General features: G+C 42.2%; 1 protein-coding gene across 2 annotated transcripts in view; it reads left to right on the forward strand.

Moving 5' to 3' along the window:
• The first annotated feature begins 7071 nt into the window (after positions 1-7071).
• The window catches only part of ATP2B4 (ATPase plasma membrane Ca2+ transporting 4), a 200843-nt gene continuing 192020 nt past the window's right edge, over positions 7072-15894 (forward strand). The window contains exon 1 of one of the 2 annotated variants that reach the window (XM_070745408.1): positions 7072-7604. The gene's annotated coding sequence lies outside the window, so the exon portion shown is untranslated. The remainder of the gene's footprint in view (positions 7605-15894) is intronic. The other variant, XM_070745410.1, reaches the window with a different exon arrangement.

Here is a 15894-nt window from a genome sequence, read left to right on the forward strand (position 1 = left end):
CATAAATTTGACTGACTTGTTACAGATAATCAAACACACAGTTCAAACCAGCTTCTTCCTTAAAAGATGGCCTTGTTTGATACATTAAAACCTGATTTACTTCTAATGCTAAACCATGGTTTGTTAAACCAGACTTGATTGCTTCACACAGATTAAGCCATAAATTATTATTCATATGCTATTGTAGCTGTGTTGACACAACATGCTATGTCACAAAGCCAGAAATATGTATAAGATAGATTTTAAAAAATTAATAATTTTTATTAAAGTTTTTTACATATATAAAGATAAACATAAAAATATATAAAGTTAAGTTAAGAGGAAAAACTTTAAAGGAAAAAGTTCAAAGAATAGTAAAAAAAACTTCTTCCAATGTTCTTTGTAACAACAGTAACAAACTAATAATCCTCTTCCTTTACAATTACATTATGTAGTTCCTTTCTGTTCCATATTTAATCGTTTTAAATCCAGAAATCATCTTTCACTTTTTCTGTTTTCAGCAAAAAGTCCATAAGGGGTTTCCAATCTTCTGACCCATCTATCTAATCAAGCAGTCAATTTTGCCATTTCTGCTAATTCCACCATATTTACAATCTGATGTTCCATTGTAGACATTTATCCATTATGGAACATGTAATGCCCTTACTGCATTTTACCACATTCAAAACTAGCCTTCCTCAAACCTTTTCTCCCAAATATCAATTTTAAGAAACCTGGTTTTATTTGAAGTTTCTGGGTTGGATGGACCCTGCAGGTTTGATATACCTCTTCTTGTATTAGTGCCATTACTGCTTATCACAATTTAGAGGGGGGGAAATAAGTAGGAAAACTTTTGAGCCCTTTCAAGAGTTATTGATCTGATGTAGTGTATACATATAACAAGTGTGCCTTATGGAACATATTCTACCGTCCTTCTGGCCTAATCTTCACAAGGCTGCCCCAATGTAACCTTTAGGGATTTTCCTTATATGGACTGGATAAAGCAATAGGTTTATATTTCTCCTTATTCTCTTCCCTTTTTAATCTTACAAGGAACTTTTTTTTTAGGCACAGATATGGCTTGTTCTTGTGAAAAGGATCTTTGTTTCTTTGACATTTCTCCTTTCATTTCCCTCAGTCAGGGTACTATAACAACCCATGATAATTACAGCCTTCAGTACAAATAATCATTAAAAAGGAATCCTTAGTTTAGATTAATTTTCCAGGTGCTGCTTTGATTCAGTGGTCAGTTCTAACTCAGGTTTTCCTTCCATGGGATTCCACGATTCCTTTTTGGAAAAGAAGAATTTAAAAATTGCAGCTTGTCTAAACATAAGCTGTGTGTGGTTATATGCTACCCTAACTAATTAAGTTTACCAAATTAATCCAATTTTCAAAAGGTATATAACCCACTAACCATTTAATCACAAGAAACTAGGCTGCAATATGATTCAGTGCAAACTGTCTTTTAAAGTTTTGATAATTTCACTGGGAAGCATTTACGCAAGTGATTAACTTTGCCATTGAAATCAATGGTAAAGTTGATTTAACTTGTCCCTTGATTACATCAGAGAAATCTGACCTTTTAAAATAAAATACTTACCTGAACCTATGCATAATGTTTGACATGCTGACTCACTTAATTCATAGAATTAATGTCTGGTCTTTCCAGGACACAATCAGAAATTTTATAGTTTTAGTTTGTGTTATTAAAGGAAACGTTCATAAACCATCTAGAATATTATGAAGTTAAGCTTTTGCTTTTTCAACCTCATGGCCATTTTTGTGCAGGACTAGGCCCATTGATAGGCAATGTGGGACACTCCTATTAGGGGACTCTCCTATTTCTCAGGCTGTGTTGTCTTACTGAACTGGTATCATGTTAATGTTTGACTGCTACTTCTGCTGGCTGATTGGACTAGTTTAGGGGGGGAAAGAAATAAAGACCTTGATGAAATTTACCATTGAAATCAACGCTATCAATGGGTTTGGTATGCTGACTCATTCAATTCATGGAATTAATGTCCGTCTTCCCCATGGCACAACTAAAGAACGTTATTTTATGCGTGTAAGAAAATGACTTTTTCATAAGCTATCTAGAACAGATAACTTCAAACCTGGCAACTTTAAGACTTGTGGATTTCAATTCCCAGAATTCTGGGAGTTGAAGTCTATAAGTTTTAAAGTTGTCAAGTTTGAGGACCCTTACCTACAGTGGGGGGGGGAAGTATTTAGTCAGACACCAATCTCCTTCAAGGGCATTGAAGATGAAATGTGGCTGAAAATGATCCCAAGCACACCACCAGGGTAATGAAGGTGTGGCTTCGTGAGAAGCATTTCAAGGTCCTGGATTGGCCTAGCCAATCTCCAGATCTCAACCCTATAGAAAACCTTTGGAGGGAGTTGAAAGTCTGTGTTGCCCAGAGACAACCACAAAACATCACTGTTCTTGGGGAGATCTGCACGGAGGGATGGGCCAACATACCAGCAACAGTGTGTGCCAAACTTGTGAGGACTTACAGAAAACATTTGACCTGGGGAAAAGGAATCCTAAATCTGAGTATTGCATTGGCAGTTCTGTGTTGGCAAAAACTTCAGAAGAGAAGGATTTAGGGGTAGTGATTTCTGACAGTCTCAAAATGAGTGAGCAGTGTGGTCGGGCGGTAGGAAAGGCAAGTAGGATGCTTGGCTGCATAGCTAGAGGTATAACAAGCAGGAAGAGGGAGATTGTGATCCCCTTATATAGAGCGCTGGTGAGACCACATTTGGAATACTGTGTTCAGTTCTGGAGACCTCACCTACAAAAAGATATTGACAAAATTGAACGGGTCCAAAGACGGGCTACAAGAATGGTGGAAGGTCTTAAGTATAAAACGTATCAGGAAAGACTGAATGAACTCAATCTGTATAGTCTGGAAGACAGAAGGAAAAGGGGGGACATGATCGAAACATTTAAATATGTTAAAGGGTTAAATAGGGTTCAGGAGGGAAGTGTTTTTAACAGGAAAGTGAACACAAGAACAAGGGGACACAATCTGAAGTTAGTTGGGGGAAAGATCAAAGGCAACTTGAGAAAATATTATTTCACTGAAAGAGTAGTAGATCCTTGGAACAAACTTCCAGCAGACGTGGTTGGGAAATCCACAGTAACTGAATTTAAACATGCCTGGGATAAACATATATCCATTGCAAGATAAAATACAGGAAATAGTAAAAGGGCAGACTAGATGGACCATGAGGTCTTTTTCTGCCGTCAGTCTTCTATGTTTCTATGTTTCTATGACCTCTGCCATTGCCAACAAAGGATATATAACAACGTATTGAGATGAACTTTTGTTATTGACCAAATACCTATTTTGCAAATAAATTTGTTAAAAATCAGACAATGTGATTTTTCTGGGTGTGCTTTCTCATGTTCTCTCTCATAGTTGAGGTCCACCTATGATGTCAATTACAGGTCTCTCTCATCTTTTTATGTGGGAGAACTTGCACAATTGGTGTCTGATTCAATACTTTTCCCTCCACTGTAGAACATTATAATGTTAGGCTATGGCTTTGTCAACATCATGACCATTTTTGTGCTACTTCTCCTGACTGATTGAACTTAAGAAAAAGAAGAAATGAAGATAAAGACTTGTTGATTTTACCCAATTCCTGCTGACTCCACATGAACCCTGTGGTTTTCTTGGCAACAACGCAGAAGAAATTTGCCATTGCCTTTTTCCAAGAGCTTCCCCCACCCCCACTCCCAGGGATGATAATGACCTCCCCGCTCCCTCTCTCTCACACACATACACAGAAGGAGGGGGGGAGAGCTACCCTTAAAAAAATCTTCAGAGTATACAGGTGAGTTATGCAGCAGTTACCTGAAATTCTTTAAAGCAGCTGCATCTTTTCTGAGATTGCACAATTGCCTTTGGTGTCTGCAACACATTAGCTGATATAAAAAGCTGCAGAGAGATACTTCATCTGTACTTCTAAACTACTGGACTTGGATCAATGGAGAACTTAATTGCATTTCAAAGGCCCAAGATTATGCTTTGAATTTTGCAATTGATAACAAATTCAGCAATGATTCAATTATCAGATATGACAAAGCTTACATAATATTTGTCTGCTGGGTGAAGTTTTTTTGGGGGTGGTGGTGGAATTAAAAAGCAGATAAAACACGGTTAGCTTGTATCCTAGTAATAGGTTTCTGTCTAAGGCAGTGGTTCTCAACTTGGGGGTCGGGACTCCTTTGGGGGTCAAATGACTGTTTCACAGGGGTCGCCTAAGATCACGGGAAAGGACAAATTTCTCATGGTGTTAGGAACTAAAGCTTCTATTCTGGCACCTTGGGAGATATTTTTACAATCTGACCTATCAGGCGTTTACAGTGGGGGTGTCCCTCTGACCTTCCTGCCAATCAGCTTAAAGCTCTGTTGGGAGAATTGGGGGAAGTGGTGGGCTATGAGCCAGAACGCTAAATTGCACTCCCTGCCACCTGTGGAGGAAGCAAAATCGTGCACGGAGCCGCAGGTGTGCCCATGTTTCACCATGTGCGGAAGCAAAAAAACCTTGCCAAAACATGAGTGCACCTGTGGCTCCATGTGCAATTTTGCTTCCTCCACAGGTACAGCAGCAAAATCGCACTGGTCCTGCAAGAACTTATGAGCCGCGGCGGAGAGCACAATTTAGCGTTCCGGCTCATAGCGCATCGCTTGTTGGGGGTCACCACCAGTAATGGGCTACCAAAATTTTGACTACCACACTGTGGGTGTGGCTTTTGCAGGATGCCCTGCATTTTCTTTCAACAAAATAGAGCTCCACTGCAGAGCACAAATTTGCACTGAAAGGTGGAACTCTATTTTCGCTACCCCATTGCATTGCCGCCCATCTGGGCAGTAGCCCACCCCTGGTCACTACAACATGAGGAACTCTATTAAGGGGTTGTGGCATTAGAAAGATTGAGAACCACTGGTCTATAAAGTGTCAAGACTAAGAGAATAGATATCACACACGCTGTGTTGTTTCATAGTGCAAGAATTTCTGAAAGAGCTGGGTGACAGTGTGTATTGTAATCAACTGTAAATATGCCCAGTTCTAGCATCTTTTTCTGTCCAAAGTGTCAGCTGTACAGCGTTCGGTGCTGCTGCTTGTTGCTAAGAAAGCTGCCAGAATATGCACATGCAAGTCATCAGGTGGAGTCACCTTTTGACTGCGGGGGTTTTTCATCTTTTTCATTCTGCTTGCTGTCGGAAACCCTGAAAGGAAGAATTGATCGGCGATTGGAAAAAAGCGAAGTATTGAAAGCTTCAGATCTCTCTCTCTCTCTCTCTCTGTGTGTGTGTGTGTGTGTGCCAGTGAAGGGCTGAATTTTTTTTACTACCACACTGTGGGCGTGGCTTATTTTGTGGGTGTGGTTTGCCGGCCATGTGACCAGGTGAGAGTGTCTTGACGGGGGGGGGGGGGGGCTTAAAGGCAGTGAAGGGCTACCAAATTTTTACTACCACACTGTGGGCGTGGTTTATGCAGGACACCCTGCATTTTCTTTCAATATCTTTCAGTGCAAATTGGGTGCTCTGGGGTGGAGCTCCATTTTCGCTACCCCACTGTGTTTCCCCCAGATCCGGGCAGTAGCCCACCCCTGGTCACCACAATATGAGGAACTCTATTAAGGGGTCATGGCATTAGAAAGATTGAGAACCACTGGTCGTCGTCCCCGTCCAGGCAACAGCCCACCCTGCTTAAAGGTCATGTGACTGGCTTAAAGATGGCCAACTTGACGTCACTCACATCAAGGGTTAGGGTTAGGGTGCCTGGCCTCTCCTCGGCTCAGAGATACAATTTCCCTATCTATATATATATGGGTTTCTTCCTGTGTAGGATTTGGAAATTTCTGGCGACGTTTCAAAGAGGTCTCACTCGTCATCTTCAGGCTGGTGTTTCTGTCCTTGTTCTCAGGCGAACACAGTGTTCGCCTGAGAACAAGGACAGAAACACCAGCCTGAAGATGATGAGTGAGACCTCGTCGAAACGTCGCCAGAAATTTCCAAATCCTACATGGGAAGAAACCCAAATATACCAAGACCGTCATACCTGTACCCGTAAAAATCTACGAAAACAAACAAATATTGGAAAGATTGGAACTTCAGCCTGATGATGGTGAATGTGATTTCGCCGAAACGTCGCATAGACATGCAAAACATTACACAGGGCAAAACCCGAACTCAGAACAATCTACATATATATATATATATATATATATATATATATATATATATATATATATATATTTGTTTTCGTAGATTTTTTATATATATATATATATATATATATATATATATATATATATGCGCCATATGTGTACATACATATTACACACAGGCGCACAAAAAAATACATTATCTACTATATAAACTGTATGTGTATGTACACACACACAAACAGCTCTTCTGAAATTATACGCATTCAACCTCATTTACTGCTTTAGGAAAAACATACCCAGAGCCCAGATGGGGGAAAAAAGAATTTTTTTTTCTACTGGTTCTGCGTACCTGACCAAACTTTTTCTACTGGTTCTCCGTACCTAACCGTACCCGTAGGAGCCCACCATTGGTTTGCACCTACCTCCCCATGCAGTGGTGTTTAATTCACTTCACCTTTCGGGTCCACAGCCAGAGGGACGGGGGCAGTGAAGGGCTACCAAAATTTTTACTACCACACTATGGGCGTGGCTTATGCATTTTCTTTCAAGGCCTTTCAGTGCAAATCGGGTGCTCTGGGGTGGAGCTCCATTTTCACTAACCCACTAGATTCCCCCTCCCCTCCCTGCAGGCAGCAGCCCGCCCCTGGAGAGGGGGAAGCTTTACTCTCACGTTTTGCTCCGAATTTCTTTCTCTCTCTTGCGTCTCCCTTCAGCAAGCTCCCTTTTCTCTTCCCCCTTAAAATAAAATTAAAAAAAAAAGCCAAGTCCCAAGGCTGTGGGCCTGCTGCGTTTTTTGAAACCACCTTAACAGAGCTCCTCCTTCTCTGGAGGCTGGGGCTGAATCTGGCAGGGCTAGGCAGTGGTGTTACCATGACGAACGTTTTCTTAAGCTTCCACGGCTCAGAGCAGGAGGGACTCAACTCGCGGAGGGCTGGGTTTAAAAAGACAGGGGAGGAATAAAATAAAATAAAAAACCCAGAGGCGCTCTCCAAGAGACCCTCGGCTTCCCTGCGCCCAGTTTTAAGATCTCCCCGCTCCAGCCTTCCAGAGGAGCAACCGGTCTTTTCTGCTCCTTCTCCAGTTCTAAAACTTCAGCCAGGAGGCCGGCAGAATCGGAAACCGAGCAAGCTCTCTTTAAAAAAAAAAAAAGGTTTCCCCTCCCCTTCCGCCCTCCCCTTATGGAAACCCAGGGGGGTTTCCCAGACTGTGGCAGCCAGAATCGCAGGAGGCGGAGGGGACCAGGCGGGACTCGCCTCTGCCCGTGAGTCGCCCACAATCGCTCCAAGAGCCCCTTTTGCTCGCTTGCTCGGCTAGCTTTGCGCGCTGCTTCTCCGAGGCCGCTGCACTCGGAGCCCGCGTGGATTGGGTGGATTGTCTCGCTACGTCTAGAGAAGAGTCCCTTCGCGTCCTGCTCCCGGGGCAAACCGTCATTCAGGTAATTTTTTGCCTTTGTAAAAGCCAGATCGACAGCAGGGCAAGGGGGAGAAAGTATTTGCAAGCGTTCTCACACCCACGCCTGTTTTCTGGCGCTGGTTGGGTAGAAAGCAAACTCGGGAGGGGAGAACAAAAAAACGAAAGGCAGATTTGGGTGGAGTAGAGGGGGGATTTAGTTGAAGCTCCTTATTTTTCTTGGGGTGGGCGAAATCTTCAAGGTGGCCGGAGGATTTTTTTCCCCCTCCCCTCTCCAAAATCTTCTCAGCTCGGGGGTTTGTTTTGCTTGCGGGGTGGGGTGGGGAGAGAGGGACGAGGCTACATAGTTTCGCGGCTATAATTAGCCGTGGAAAATTTAGGGTATTCCCTGCGTTTGGAGCAACGCACGGCGGAGCGCTTGCAAACGTGGGCGAGGGTCAGGAATGCAAAAAAATTAAACTCTTGGGGGGAAAATATCTTCGGACTTTGGGGCGCGCGCGCGTGAAGTTGGTTCGATTTTGAGTGGGGGGCTTCGTGGAATATCACAAAGGTTGGTGGAACTGAAGTCACGAATTAAAATCAAGCGGGGGGGGCAGACCACTAAAAGCGGCTCGTTTTCTAGCGTCGGTTTCCCTTTTCCTCCTCCCACCCCTCCCCGTCTCTGTCGTGTCGAAACTTTTCACCAAACCGTTCTGGCTGTTGCTCCTCCGTTACGCGCAGAACCGCCGGACGGGGGGAGAATCGGTTGCCTCTCTCTCTCTCTCTGTTTAAGATTGAACTGCCCGAGTCTACACACCCTCGATATTAACAACGCTTCTCTGTTAAGCGAAAGGTGGTTGGGGAGGATTCCCCCCCCCCCCTGTTTTTAAAGGCAGCGGATAAAATTCCCGAGAGGGAGAAGAAACCGTCTGGGTGGTGTGCGCGGAACAAATCGTTTAAACTGAGACTGTTGGAAAAGAGGGGGAGAGGGAATCTGCCTCGTTGCAGCTTGGTTGTAAAACATGAGCATCTGTGTATTAAGCTGGGGGTGCAGGGGGGACAGCGCCCCGTCCAAGGAAAGACCCCGTTCCGCTTTGGGGGTGGCGTTCAGCTCCAGTGGACGAAAAGCAAGGCGACTCCAAGGGCTGTTCAGTTCCAAGCGTAATGTTGCGCGCTGCGTTCAAGCCTCCTAAAGTCTTTAGCACAGTAACCTGATTATTTTACCGGAGGAAGCACAGTATGGGGATCTGTGTGTCAAAGACCGTTTAAGATGTTCAATCGGGAAGGAAAAGGGCGCGATCCGCCCTCCTTCCCTCCCTCCCTCTTTGGGCTCTTATCCTGCGCTGACAAACGGACCGGCTAGCTAGACGGACAGATGCAGAAGGAGGGGAGGGAAATGAGGAGGAAGCGTAGAAAATGCCAGTTGTTCAGGGGCGCGGCGGGACGGGAAGGTGACCCCTCCCTTTTCGCCCTACGAATCCTTAGCCACGGTCTGCAGCCCCCCTTCTCCCCCCCCCAAACGAGGGGAAATTTGTTATAAAAACGGGAGTGTGGAGCCCAAGCCGTGTTGGTTGCCTACAAGAAGGATTGTGGATTCAGACGTCTAGGTCGGTTTTTAAATATTTTTTTAAAATGCCTATGCTAATTTCTGTCTGCAAAATTTGGAACTAACGAAGAGGGTTTATTTCCAAGGCAAAGGCAATCCAATTACCTTTCTAAATTATCCGAACTGAAGTCCATTACTCAATTAATCAACTCCCCATCCCCTTATCTTCTCCAGGATGATTTCTCTTCAATTTCAGAGTTAATTTACAATGGCTTTGAGCAGGTGTGTCAAACGGGAAAATAATGGCTAGAAGGCATTTTTTTAAAAAAAAAATTAATGAGCTATTTCTCCTCTCTTTTGCTGTGTGTTAAGTTTCGCATAAAAAAATAATGGAATCTGAACAATTTTGGCAGAATGCTAATCCAGAAGAAAAGCTAAGGGCAAGTTAGAAAAAACCCTCCGATTCCCTTTTTTGGATTTCTACCATCCCACTTATATAGTTGATTAACAGTATATTGAATAAAAAGAATATGATGGGGAAAGCTTTAAAATTTAGCAAGTTGTGGGAAAAGAAGTCCGGAAAATATGGAAAGAAAAAGACGCCAGGGAAAGCAGGACCAAGAAAAGGGCGGAATATTTTGGAATTCAAAAAAGAAAGAGGTTTGGGTGGAACTAGAACTAGGCAGTTTACAGGAGAGTAAAAGAGAGAAGGTCCAAGAGATAGGCCTGTAGGACCAAACACAGGGCATATTGTTACAGGACAACCAGTTGCTATTGTGTTGCTATGTATTGCAGAAAGTCCTATGTAATTCTAAAGCACCTAGTTCTCTCCCCATTTACTCTGTCCTCTCTCCATATATAGGGATTCAGCTTAGGGAAACAACTTCCATTGGCACCAACAAACTCAGAGTTCCAGATGCCGCTTTTGATTCTCCTTGTGAGCCCAAGCACAACAGCGCCTCTTTCTGCAGCCATTCCAGAAAATAGACTTTTTTTGTTGGGGGGGAGAGACACACAGATTTTCTGTTGGAAAGGAGATGATTTCATGATAGTAAAGGCCCATCTATTCAAAAAAAGGACTACAGTGGGTTCGAAGCAACTTCAAAGCCTTCATAAATGTGAACAGTAAAGGAGTGAGGCTGTGCAACTTGTTCTCCTGCTAATAAGCTTCCATAATTCGAAGGGACTATCGCTTCCACACCCTACCCAGCCCTGACCCATTCTTTAAAAAAAAATACAAAACATTGCTTCGCTTTGCTATGGTTCATTTGAATCTCCTCTATATAAACCTTCTCCAAATTTAAAAATCCTTGTTGTAGAACAAGAGGGGTGGGAAGAAAACAGTGACAGCAGTATTCAATTACCCTTTAACTACGCTGATGTCCAGATTTAAGTAAACTGTTCTTTGTTGAGACAACTTGGAATGCCCGCCTAATAAAATTCAAGGAGAGTGTAGGAGATTTAAACAATAAAAAGTAAGAAAACATGTAAGGTTTATGATATAAGCTGGGTTTAAAACATTATTTTCTAAATATGCATTCTGGTATTTTGAACTGGTGTGGTTTTGATTTCATCCCACCCCACCATTTGAGGCAGACGGAGTGGAGCTTCAAGGACATACTAGCGACTAGAGAAAACCATTCTCTGCATGTTAAATGGTCCCTCTATGCCTGAAGTGCAGCCTATAAAACTTAATGAGGCTTATTTTTGTACTGTTAGACATTGCGTGTGTGTGTGGGGGGGGTGTTTCTAGGAGATACTTTCCACCCTATGCCATTATTTTCCACTTCCTCCTCGCTGCCCCTCCCTCTGAAGTCTGTCCCCTGTCCAATTGTCTCTCCTATATTTTATATAACTTTTTTCCCATTCATATATCCTTCCTCTACTCTTCATTGATATATGCTATTCTCATATCTCCTCTTCTATCCCTTCCCTGATATTTACCACTACACCTTTTTATTCTCTTTAACTTTCCATTTGTATTGGACAAAATAAATATATAAAATAAATAAAAAATAAAAAGTTGACCCTAGGAACAGTTTTGTGCAGAATCTCTGCCGGTCTATCATATCTGATAACTGGGGCTGCCTAATGGCTTTAAAGCAGAGTTCCTGCCTCCCCCCACTAGCACCCAAGATAATCTCCTCTAGCTTCCTGCCAGCCCCCTGAGGGGAAAACACAATCTCATTTGGGGGAAGCACCCATCTGTTAGTGAATCACTGCTGAGGAATGGACTGGGTTGGTGGAATCGCTTCCTGCCCTCCCCCTTGCTTTTTTAGTGGGGGTCTTCTTGCTCCTGCAGTCCTGGCATTTGTTGCCCCTCCTTTCTCTCTGCTGCATGCTCAGAGTCCAGAGAGCTGAGCTGAGCTTGCTGTATTTTAGTCGTGCGCACTATCAGTGAAGTTCAGAAGAGAGGTGCAACTCCTTTAACTGCTTGCATTTTTTTCAGGAATCATCAAGTAAAAGACACCAAAAATGTTTCTCTCTAAAAAGCTGGCAGGGGAATTTGTGGGAGTCTCTTGGCTTCTCTGGATATAGCTGCAGTCTGATAGCAGCTGCTTCAAATGGTGGGACCCAGATCTATCTATCACCACTCCAATAGCATTATAGCAATAGCATTTAGACTTATATACCACTTCACAGTGCTTTACAGCCCTCTCTAAGCGGTTTACAGAGAGTAAGCATATTGCCCCCAACAATTTGGGTCCTCATTTTACCCACCTTGGAAGGATGGAAGGCTGAATCAACCTTGAACTTACTGAGATTTGATCTGCCAAACTGCTTGCAGGGCTGTACTCTAACCACTGCACCACCGAGGCTCCAAGGGACAAGAAGGGGGAAAAGGGCAGAAATGAGTTGTGTGTCTGTATGTTCCTTTTCTAAAAACCCTGAAGATAAAAGGAGTTGCCTTTATGTCAGACTCAAGAGCAGCCCTCGGTGATCTATAAATTAAACTTTAAGAAGTTGAATAAGAGGCTAATACAAATGGCGTTTGACAGCATGAAGTGATAGCTGAAGCAGGTCTTTGGCTGGGCTGGGACAAGAGAGAGCTGGGGCAGGGAAGCCAGTGAGAAGTTATAGTTGTCTGTCTGCAAAAGGGTAAAGCAAATCACAGTGGCATTGTAGTTGCAGCCAAAAAAGGTATTGACCAGCTAGGGATGTTGGATAGAATAGAATTTTTTTTTTATTGGCCAAGTGTGATTGGACACACAAAGTATTTGTCTAGGTGCACATGCTCTCAGCGTACATAAAAGAAAAAGATACATTTGTCAAGAATTATGTGGTACAACACTTAATGATTGTCACAGGGGTCAAATAAGCAATGAGGAAACAATATTAATAAAAATATTTGGATACAAGCAACAAGTTACAGTCATACAGTCCTAAGTGGGAGGAAAAGGATGATAGGAAGGATGAGAAAAACTAGTAGAATAGTAGTGCAGATTTAGTAAAGTCTGACAGTGATGAGGGAATTATTTGTTTAGTAGAGTAATGGTGTTCGGGGGGGAAAACTGTTCTTGTGTCTAGTTGTCTTGGTGTGCAGTGCTCTGTAGCGACATTTTGAGGGTAGGAGTTGAAACAGTTTATGTCCAGGATGCGAGAGGTCAGTAAATATTTTCCACGCCCTCTTTTTGACTTGTGCAGTATACAGGTCCTCAATGGAAGGCAGGTTGGCAGCAATTGTTTTTTCGGCAGTTCTGATTATCCTTTGAAGTCTGTGTCGGTCCTGTTGGGTTGTAGCACCAAACCAGATAGTTATAGAGGTGCAGATGACAGACTCAATGATTCCTCTGTAGAACTGTATCAGCAGCTCCTTGGGCAGTTTGAGGATCAGCAAGAAGTAGTAGTAGGTTGGCAGCCTTAGGCGTTATCAGGATCTAAGAATGGGGTAATGTTGATCTTCTCTTTAGCACTGTTTCTTAGTTTGTATCAACCTGCCAGCTTGATCACACCTCAGGAGGCAACAGCATGAGCCAGCCACAGCCAGCCACCCACTTGAGTCTGGGGAAGAATGTTACAATCTTACAAATGCCTCGGATCTGAGGATTTTGAGCATATATAGAAGTCCTTTCTCAACATTACACAGCACTATTTTGTGAGATTGAGCTAGCAACAAAGTTTTAAATTTTGAATATTGTGTCTGTAAAGCTGTATCAGAGAGGGATCAGAACTCCAAGATCTCTAAAGCAGAGGTCTTCAAACTTGGAAATTTTAAGAGTTGTGGACTTCAACTCCCAGAATTCTCCAGCCAGCATAGCTGGCTGGAGAATTCTGGAAGTTGAAGTCCACAACGCTTAAAATTGCCAAGTTTGAGGACCCCTGCTCTAAAGCATAAAGCCCTGTTTTTAGCACTTTGAAGGCCTACCAATTTTTTTACTACCACACTGTAGGCATGGCTTATGCAGGATGGCCTGCATTTTCTTTCAACAATTTTCAGTGCAACTTGGGTGCTCTGGGGTGGAGCTCCAGTTTTGCTACTCATCTGCGTCCGTCCCCCCCGGTCTGGGCAGTAGCCCACCCCTGGTTATAGCCCACATTTAAAATATTAATTACAGTATTGACTTGGGTCGATTTTTATATCTGAATATAGACATTATATTCAGATATAAATATAATTCAAACCCAGATGCCCACTTTTTAAATTTTTAAATTTTTTTTGGAGCGGGAAGGACTGTTCTATTAAAACTCTGGAAATTGTAGATCTTCTAGAAGAAATCCTTTTATTCCTTGTCTTTAGGTAAAATCTGATTTAAATCATCAATGAAGATATCTTATATGTAGTCAGGTGGAGTATAATCTTTTTGGTCTGGTTTCTGGATCAACTGTGTATGATGTGGTATGATGAAAAAGAAAAATCTATGAGTTGTTCCTTGGCAATTTAGAATAGCTTTCTGTTAGCCTTCCAAGTAACATCAAATGCTCTTAGTTAGTGTTGGATGCCCTTTTCAGTCATTTACTTCAAATGCTGTGATTAAATATAGGTGTCTGTCTTTCTTGCATCATTTGGTATACTTCTGATGAGGAGGGGTTTAGGGGTTACACTGCTAATTATACTAGTGTAGAAAATACTACAGCCAAACAAACAAACAACCATTGGCTTGTTTTCCTAACAATTAACTAGATAGCATTATTGTATTAAAATATAAGGACAGGCTGACTTGATACACTGTGCTACCCAAATATAGTTTTTTTGCGTTGGCCTTAGCACATTTTATGACCCCAGCCAATTTGGGGTTCCCCAGGTAAGTTTTGGCTTACCTGCAAATCATAATTCAACTTGATGTGTGCACCTGTAATCTACCTGTATGTTTTATAACCATTACCCCATTTTTTTTATCATCCAGAAGTTTGCATTCCTATTCTTTTGGATTACTAATGCTTTTTTCTGATGTTTATTTAAAAAAAAATTGAGGAGGACCACTTTGTCCCTAATGCAGTCCTCCAACAGCAATATCATTTATTTTCTTACATGTGAACCTTGTTCTTCTTCCAAAATCTCACAATAGTTCTCCGGTCTCTCAGCATTCTTGTAAGAAAATATAGGATGAAAAATAATGACTTGCCTAGGGCTACATGATAAAATTCAGTGATATTTTTGTGATTTTCGCAATAAGGTAAACCATCTGTGACAAGCAATTCTTGAAGAGAAGCACCAGAATTTCAAAGAATGAGAAAAAAAATTTAATGTCTCTTCATAGTTCAGAGATTTGGTCATCCTCATCATTCAAAGATTAACAAGCTAGATGATATCATTATTATTATTACTGACTTGCTTTTGTCAAACAAAAAACAACTGAATCCACTTTCTCCTGCCTGGTATTTCAGAGAACTAGGCAGATGGACGTCAACAGCACGGAAGAACTACCAGTTGTAAGATGAGCTGCAGAAATGCTCTTTGCCTCACTATCATGTTGGCTTATTAAATGTGTTGTCAACTTGTGAGGCACATTAAAGGATTTATCCCCTTTGTCAGTGCAATAAATTTTTGGTACTAGTACTAAATATATCGGCCATTACTATAATGAATTGATTTCTTACCCTGCTAACTGTACTGGCTCAGAATTTTTAGATTTCTTTTGTTTTGTTGAGAGACCAACTTTTTAATCAGAATGTTCACGCCCCTTCCACCCACACACAAACATTTCTCAAAGTATTGTGTAATTCACCGTATAACTGTTCTCTGAATCTGTGTGTTTGTAATAATTCTAAATGCTGATAAAAATCCACAGAATGGATGGGGAATTTAATTATTTTCCAGTTATTACTGAACTGCAGCAGTGTTCCAATATTTAAGGGACTACCACAAAGATGGGGTAAACCTATTCTCCAAAGCAATGGATAGAAACTAATCAAGGAGAGAACCAATCTAGAACTAATGATAAATTTCCTGACAGAACAATTAATCAGTGGAACAACTTGCCTCCAGAAGTTATGGGTGTTCCAACATTGGAAGTGTTTAAGAAGGTATTAGACCAGTGATTTTCAACCTTTTTTGAGCCGTGGCAATTTTTTTACATTTACGAAACCCTGGGGCACATTGAGTGGCCGGGGGGGGGGTGACTAAAAAAAGTTTGGACAAAAAAATTCTCTCTCTGTTTCTTCCTCCCTTTCACTCTATTTCTTTCTCCCTCCCTCTTTCTCTCCCTCTTTCTTTCTCTCCCCTTCCTCTTTCTCTCTCTCCATCCCTCTTTCTTTCTCTTCCTTCCTTCCTCGCTTTTTTGCTCTCTTTCTCTTTCCCTCCCTCCCTCCCTCTATGTCTTTCTCTCTCTCTCTCCTTCCCTCCCTCTCT

This window comes from Erythrolamprus reginae, chromosome 3, assembly GCF_031021105.1.
Source record: "Erythrolamprus reginae isolate rEryReg1 chromosome 3, rEryReg1.hap1, whole genome shotgun sequence".
In the NCBI taxonomy this organism is placed as follows: Eukaryota; Metazoa; Chordata; class Lepidosauria; order Squamata; family Dipsadidae; genus Erythrolamprus; species Erythrolamprus reginae.